We start from the raw sequence: 8,360 nt of genomic DNA, 5'->3' as shown, positions 1-8,360 counted from the left end.
TACTGATAAATACTCTATATACGTTTGACTGGGATAACCCAAGCACCCTCTTGGATCTATCTCTATAGATCTTCATCCCTAGGATGATGAATGCTTTTCTCAAAGTCCTTTATGGAGAATCAATAATAACAGCGAAACTTTTATTCTTTGTAATATAAGGAATATCATTTTCGATTAAGAAAATTTTATTTATATATGATGGTGCAAAAATCTGCCAGCGCCGGAGAAGCTGGAGTCGAGGGAGTCGCGGTCGCCGTCGGGACCTGCAAAAGAAGTCTAAACCAGAGTTGGGGTTTCTCTGGCAAGATCCTCCGACGCTCAAGTCAGTTCTCTGCCTCAACAAGAATGGAGTGCTCGAACAAAAATTTTAGCAGAGTTTTGGGATAGAAAATAGAGCTTAGAGAATAACATATCTGGGGTCCCCCTTTTATAGGCGGAGGGGGCAACAGACTGATAGTGATGTCTGTAACCGTCTGGCGGTGGGCTATCCAGGGTCAGGAGAAGTTTGTTGCGAAGAGTAGTGGAGTGGGATCGTGGCCATCACCGGGACATGCCACGTGGAGTCTGCTGTGGGGAGTGGAGCGGCGTCCGTTGTCGTAACTTGCCAGAGGGTGGAGGAACCGCGTGGTATCCATCGCAGGAAGTGAAGTAGAATCGTGGCCATTATTGTGGTTTGCCAAGGAGTGATGGAGCCGTACGGAATCCATCGCAGGAAGTGGAGCAGAGTCGTGGCCATTACTGCAGCCGGCCAGGGAGTGATGGAGCTGCGCGGGATCTGTTGCAGGAAGTGGAGCAGAGTCGTGGCCATTACTGCAGCCCGCTAGGGAGTCCAGGTCTCGGTTGGAGTCCGGTCCCCATAGAAGGCTGGATGGGGATCATTCGTCGAGGAGTCTCGGCCAAGGCCATTCGTGATAGAAATTTGAAGTAGATCATTTGCAGCGAAAACTCGGTGTGGGTCACTTGCAGTAAGGGCTTGGAGTCCGGCTCCCGTAGGAGTCCGGATGAAGTCTTCCTGCAGCCGAAGTCGGGGACGAAGTCCGGCTTCCATAAGAGTCCGGGCGAAGTCCTCTTGCAGTTGAAGTCGGAGATGAAGTCCGGACGAAGTCTTCCAGCAGTTGAAGTCGGGGACGGAGTTCGGCTCCCGTAGGAGTCCGGGCGAAGTCTACCTGCGATCAAAGTCGGGGGCGAAGTCTGGCTCCCGTGGGAGTCCGGACGAAGTCTTCTTGCGGTTGAAGTCGGGGATGAAGTCCGGCTCCCGTAGGACTCCGAACGAAGTCACCTGCACTTAAAGTCAGGGGCGAAGTCCGGCTCCCGTGGGAGTCCGGACGAAGTTTACCAGCAGTTGAAGTCGGGTGCGAAGTCCGGCTCCCGTAGGAGTCCGGACGAAGTCTTCCAGCAGTTGAAGTCGGGGATGAAGTTCGGCTCCCGTAGGAGTCCGGACGGAGTCTATCAGTAGTTGAAGTCGGGGACGAAGTCTAGCTCCCGTAGGAGTCCGAACGGAGTCTACCTGCGATCAAAGTTGGGGGCGAAGTCCGGCTCCCGTAGGAGTCCGGACGGAGTCTTCTTGCAGTTGAAGTCGGGGATGAAGTCCGGCTCCCATAGGAGTCCGGACGAAGTCTTCCAGCAGTTGAAGTCGGGGACGAAGTTCGGCTCCCGTAGGAGTCCGGACGAAGTCTTCCAGCAGTTGAAGTCGGAGACGAAGTCCGACTCCCGTAGGAGTCCGGACGAAGTCTTCCAGCAGTTGAAGTCGGGGACGAAGTCCGGCTCCCGTAGGAGTTCGGACGAAGTCTTCCAGCAGTTGAAGTCGGGGATGAAGTTCGGCTCCCGTAGGAGTCCGGACGAAGTCTTCCAGCAGTTGAAGTCGGGGACGAAGTCCGGCTCCCGTAGGAGTCCGGATGAAGTTTTCCAGCAGTTGAAGTCAGGGACGAAGTCTGGCTCCCGTAGGAGTCCGGACGGAGTCTACCTGCACTTAAAGTCAGGGGAGAAGTCCGGCTCCCGTAAGAGTCTGGACGAAGTTTACCAGCAGTTGAAGTCGGGGACGAAGTCCGGCTCCCGTAGGAGTCCGGACAAAGTCTTCCAGCAGTTGAAGTCGGGGACGAAGTCCGGCTCCCGTAGGAGTCCGGACGAAGTCTTCCAGCAGTTGAAGTCGGGGATGAAGTCTGGCTCCCGTAGGAGTCCGGATGAAGTCTTCCAGCAGGTGGTCGACCACCGTCGAACTTGGGTGGAATCCGCCCGTCGTGGTGAGTCCGGTCGATGTTGGTGGGGGTTCATCCGTCGGCAGAACTTGAGAATGTTGCGGAGGCTCGACCGCCAGAGAGGTTCGGCGAGGTGTCGTCGGAGGTCTGACGTCAGTAGAATCCCCGGAGGGTCACCCCTATCACGAACTTCGGCTGGAAGGTATTTTATACCCAACACCAGTCCCCCTACTTCCGAGTTCGAGTTTCGAATAAAGGAAGTAAAGAGAAATTTTCACAACTGAAGTTATCCCCTTGAATCCCGTGCACAATCATCCTCAGATATTCTGGCATTTAATGCGCGCGCGCTGGAGTCTTTTCGAATCGAGGCGATCCGAAGGGACCTTTCAGAATTCTCGCTGGAGCGTTGGCCTAGGTATGGCGCAGTAATGGCTCTGTCAGCTGTCAGCCGCTTTTAGCCGCCTGCCATGGAGAGTGGGACACGTGGCGAGTGTGGGTCGGCCTGGGGAGATTCGCGATCATTATAGCGTCGGATCCTAGGATCTATTTAAACCCGCCTTTCCGCCTTTAGAGGCCTCATTCCGTCTGAAAATTCTGTCGGTGTCTGTCTTCTCCTCGAGAGCTCTGACCCTCCTTGGCATCTATCTTGGCCCTAAGCGTCCTTCGAGTCATCCCTGTCTTCGCACCTTCTGCATCCTTCGGAAAGACTTAGGTTAGTCCCGAAACTTTCATTCCCTTTCTCGCCATTTGGATGCCCCTTCTTCCTCCATTTTTCTTCTGTCGCATTCCTTTAGTTTGGTTCCCCGCAAACCTTTCGCCTCTTATTCTGCCTAATTTCTTCAGGATTTTTAGGGTCCTTATTTGAAATATCTTCTGGCACCTCTACCTCTAGTGATTTCGGGAGTTCGTCCGCCTCAGCCCTCCAGAATCCCCACACTGTAGACGAACCCACATCTGGGGCTGGTCCTCGCTCGATTTTTACGTCGGGTGCCCTTCTCTGTTCTCTGACTCCGGATGAACTCCTACTGATAAGGGTTCAGTATGGAGTTCCTCCAGAGTACGATCTGGAGCTTCCTGGTCCCGCCGACCGGACTAGCACCCCCCACCTGGCCATTTTTGCCTGTACCAGGAGGCCTTCCGTGCCGGACTCCGACTTCCTCTTCCGCCTTTCATCGTCGTTTTTTTTCATTTTTTGGATATTTCTTTAGCTTCAGTTGCGCCGAACTCCTTTAGGTTTTTGATAGGGTTCCTCTCCCTTTGCCACGTAGTCGAAGTTCAGCCGTCCCTTTCTTTGTTTAGGCATTTCTGCACCTTCAAGTGTCACCTCTCGGCGAAGGACTGGTGGTATTTCTCCCCTCAATTTGGCAAGAAGGGGTTGCTGAAAGGTGCTCCCTCTTCAATCCATAATTGGAAAAGGAAGTACCTCTTCGTCCACTATCCGACCTTGAGGCTGGGACTGCCCCCTTGGGGCTCTCTGAGGGACTCTGTCCGTCGGGCTCCTAGCCTGGGGGAGGACGACCTTTAGGCCGCCCGAAAGCTTCTTGGTTATTCGGCTCCTTCCCTCCCCAACCTTCTGAAGGAGCAGTTTTTGTTCAACATCGGCTTGAGTCCCCAGGATCCTGCGAGTATCCCACATTTCCTTTCCTCTTCTTTTCTCCTGCTCTTCTTCTTCTTCTCTCTTTTTTTTTTTCTTTTCTTCTTTTTTTTTTTTGCATGTCGCTTGTTCCTTTTTCACCCCATCACTGATCTTCTTTTTTTTTTTTTTAGGAATGGATGCCGAAGCAGCACGGATGCTCGCCAGGGGCCTCAAGGCCCACAAAAGAAAAAGTGCTGCGGCCTCCGGATCAGCAAAGAAAGCTAGAACAGAGGAGACGAGCTCTGCCGCGCCTGCCCAGGCGGCCCCCGCGCTCGACGTTCCTTCAGACGTCGAGCCCCCAGCTCCCCGGGCCTCTTCAAGGAGCTCTCCCACTGAGGTTCCCACCTCAGGGGATCGCGTCGAGATGGTGCCTGGGGCCGAGAGGGGGAGGAGAAGGAAGTCGGTGGCCTGCAGGGTGAGTAGCCGCCGGACCACCATCGAAGAATCCCACGGTTCCGACGAAGAGCCGGGGGAGAATCCCTTCAATGACAGGGACTTGATAAAGCGGTTGATTGACGGCTGCATCCTGCCCGAGGTCGTCGAGAGGATTGATCGAACCGACCCCGAACAGTGGGTTTGGGACTCCCTAGGGTCCTTTCTCGAGGTAAACAGATTCACCCTCCACCCCCTCCTCGCTCCTTCATTCTGACCTCATAGCCACCCTTGTAGATCGGGCACCAGCTCCTTACCAATATCGAGGCGACGAATCGGACGAGGAGGGACGCCATCCAGGCGGAGGAGAGTCGCCACGCCGAAGCTGCCCGCCTCAAAGAGAAGGCAGCCGAGGTAGTCACCCTCCAAGAGGCCCTGGAGAAAGAAAAGCAAGCCCTGGAGAAAGAGAAGCAGACCTCAGAGGAGACGGCGAGGAAGGCGGAGGTCGAGGTCGCAAACTTGGCAGAGCAGATCCCGGTCCTGGTCTCGGAGGCCAGGACTCTTGCGGTGGAGGAGTTCAAGGCCTCTCCAGAGATGAGGGATCTGAACGTCAAGTTCGGCCAAGAAGCATTCATCAAAGAATTCGAGCTCTGTCAAGAGAAGGTGGCCAAGAAATTTTTCGAGCTCGACCTCAGCTTCTTGGGCGAGGAGTCTGAAGATGAAGCCGGTCCCTCTCCCACTGCTACTGCCGCCGCAGCCCCCCTTCCAGGGACACCGATCTCCCCAACTCCCACTTCAGAGGTCTGAGACCTCTGACCTTGTATTTTTTTTTTACTGTAATTTTTTTTTCCTTTTTGTCTTTAAGAAACGTTCAATCAATAAAGTTGAATTTCTCCCTATGGAGGGCTTCTCCACTCTTCCTTCCTCCTTTTTTGTTTTTCTTTCTGCAATGGGATGCGCCTTGACGCTTTTGTCTCCCGATGGCAGTGTCCTACCGAAGCGCTTTCCCTGCCACAGGGGATTCCGCTGAAGTCCACGATCCAGTGTCTGAAGAAGGAGGTTCTTCATTTAACAAAAGGGTCGAAGAAGATGGATGGCGAGCTTCGCAGGTTGAGGGAGAGCCACTCTGAAGCCACCGCGGAGGCCACCCGCTTCCGAAACCTCCACGTGAAGGGGATCATGGAGTACAGTCGGAGGAAGGCGAACTTTGAGAAGGAGCTCGAGGAACACAAGAAGCGCGCCAGCGACCGATCTTGGGCTCAAGCTACCAAGATCAGTTCCCTCAGAGTGGAGTTGTCGGCTGCACAGGAGAGGATTAGCCAGTTGGAAGGAAGCTCATCCCGGCTTCCGACTCGGGCCGACAGTGATCGGGAATGATCGAAGAAGGTCTCCGACATTCAGCAGCAGCTTCAAGATGTCGAGGCGAGCTATGATGCGTACCGGGCTGGCTGGTACAGGCAGGTGGATGAATATAGGAGGAAGCTCAGGATGGCGATCGACGAGGTTGCCCACCTTCAGAGGCAGCTAGCTGGAGGGGCTCAGCTTGCTCCCGTTCGGCATTCCAGCGAACTCCAATCCCTGAGAAGAACCGTAGAAGAGCTATCTATCGCCCTTGGGGAGGAAAAGGCCGAGCTGCAGCAATTGAAGATCCAGCTGGTATGCGAGCAGCAGGCCGTCAAGGACGCGGAGGCGGAATCCGAGGTCCTGAGAAAAAGGCATCGAGAGGTGGAGAACGAAAGTCAGTGATTTCACCGAAGATACATGGAGATACTAATGAGAGAGAGGGAATTGGAAGCAGAAGTCGAAAGTTTAAGGCGTTCCCTGATGAGGGTCGAAGCCGAAAGTTCGAGGTGGGAGGAAGCCGGGCCCTCTTAGGGCTCTTTTTGTCTTTCGTCCTTCTATATGTCTCCTTTTGCCGCTTGTTTGCTTGTTGGTGTCGTAGCTTTTCTTTTTTTTTTTTGATGCCGATGTCGTCTAGAGGTTCTTGGTCGTCGCCGCACCGGCTTGCTTGTCTTGTCATCTTTCTTCTTCAGCCTCAAGGGCTCTGTAATATATACTTAATTAATGCAAAGGGAATTTTTCGTTACCTCCTTTACACATGTGTTGAATTGTCATTTGCCGAGCTTCCTTCGGCTTTTGCATTGTCCGATATCGATGCCGCTCGGAAGTACCCGATCGCCGTCGCATTGACCCGCCCTTCGGTTTATGGTCGCTGATTTATCCGGGATCACTCAGGTCTGACGTCCCCTTTCAGAGTTCAAGCTTGGAGGTCTGGGCTTATCATCGCCCTGAGGAAGCCGCCTTATCTCTGGCTCGTGTTTAGAGCTTTCTTGAAGGTCGGAGATTTTGATAAGAACTCCAATCCTTGCTGAGATGAGGTTCCTTGCATCTTTGATGCAATTTATTTTTCATTCATCGCTGATACAGTCCGTCGCTTTCCTTTTTAACTCCCCTCCCCTTTTTCTTTTTCCTTTTTCGAGTGAGGGTTTTCCCTCTGTTCTTGGAGGGGTTGCGGGAGCGCGAGGGGGTCGCTGGGAAGATTCTCTTTTTCCTATCTGATCTTAAATGACCAGATCTTGACTGGCGTCAGGATGGGGTTCTTCTCCTATTCTTGACATAATCGATTTTAGCTCAGGTTAGGGCGAGATCCTCCTCTTATCGCTATCAGGGCTATGGGGGTGCATATGGGCACTGCGGGGCCTCTCCCCCCACCCGATTTGAGTGTAACCGGACCTTCGACTTTGCTCATGTTAGGGCGAGGTTTCCCTCCTGTCCCTAACATGGCTGTGGGGGCGCATATGGGCGCTGTTTGACCTCTCCCCCCATCCGATCTAAGGGTAACCGGGCCTTCGACTTTGCTCATGTTAGGGCGAGATTCTCCTCCTGTCCCTAACATGACTGTGGGGGTGCATGTGGACGTTGCAGGGCCTCTCCCCCATCCGATCTAAGAGAAACCGGGCCTTCGACTTTGCTCATGTTAGGGCAAGGTTCTCCTCCTATCCCTAACATGGCTGTGGGGGCACATGTGGGCATTACAGGGCCTCTCCCTCCATCCGATCTAAGGAGAATCGGGCCTTCGACTTTGCTCATGTTAGGGCGAGGTTCTCCTCCTATCCCTAACATGGCTGTGGGGGCGCATGTGGGCGTAGCAGGGCCTCTCCCCCCATTCGGTCTAAGGATAATCAGGCCTTCGACTTTGCTCATGTTAGGGCGAGGTTCTCCTCCTGTCCCTAACATGGCTGTGGAGGCGCATGTGGGCGTTGCAGGGCCTCTCCCCCCATCCGATCTAAGGAGAATCGGGCCTTCGACTTTGCCCACATTAGGATTTATTTTTGTCGTCCGAAGGGGTCGTCCCCTGTCGTTACAAGTCCATACCAAAAAGAAAAAGATGTGCAGATCTGAAAGGAATCTTGATTTAAAGTAGAGTCGTTCGTTATACATTTACAAGTTTTCAAACCCTAGTGCCGTGGAAGGTCTGCTTCCTGTCGAGGTCCTCCAGAGACGGAGTTGATGATCCCGATCGGGGGCCGATCTTCGGGTTGCTCTTCCCTCCTTGGCGGCTCAGGCTGCGGCAGGGCCCTTGGCCGATCTTCTCTACCCTCAGGCCGGCGCCGAATGAACCCATCAAGTCGATCTCGTCGGATGAGCTCCTCGATCTCATCTCGGAGCTGGATGCATTCCTCCGTGTTGTGGCCGTGGTTGCGATGGTAAAGGCAGAACTTGTTAGGATTGCGCTTTCCGAGGTGCGTGCGCATCCTCTCTGGCCTAGAGAGCTGCTCTCTGACCTCCATCAGCACCTGAGTTTTCGATGCGTTGAGGGGGGCATAGTTGTGGAATTTTTCTGGGGGAGAGCCCTGCTGAGCCCGGCGATCCGGGCTTCCCTGCCTGCGAGCTCGAGGAGGAGTCTAGACGCGCTTGTGCCCGGGAGGAGTTCGAGAATGTGGCCGAGCTTCTCTCAGCCCTTTTTCAACTGCGGGCTTACTCGAGTCTCCCGTCTGTCGCTCTCTCGCGGTCTCTTCATCCTTCATTTTGAAGGCTTCTTCCACTCGAGCGTACCCTTCAGCTCGAGCCAACAGGTCAACAAAATCCCTGGGGTACTTCTTTTCCAGGGAGAATAAAAGGTCGTTCTTCTGAAGGCTGCCTTTCAGGGCAGCCAT

Source organism: Elaeis guineensis, chromosome 5 (assembly GCF_000442705.2).
Source record: "Elaeis guineensis isolate ETL-2024a chromosome 5, EG11, whole genome shotgun sequence".
Taxonomy (NCBI): Eukaryota; Viridiplantae; Streptophyta; class Magnoliopsida; order Arecales; family Arecaceae; genus Elaeis; species Elaeis guineensis.
Note: the sequence above shows the minus strand (reverse complement) of the source record.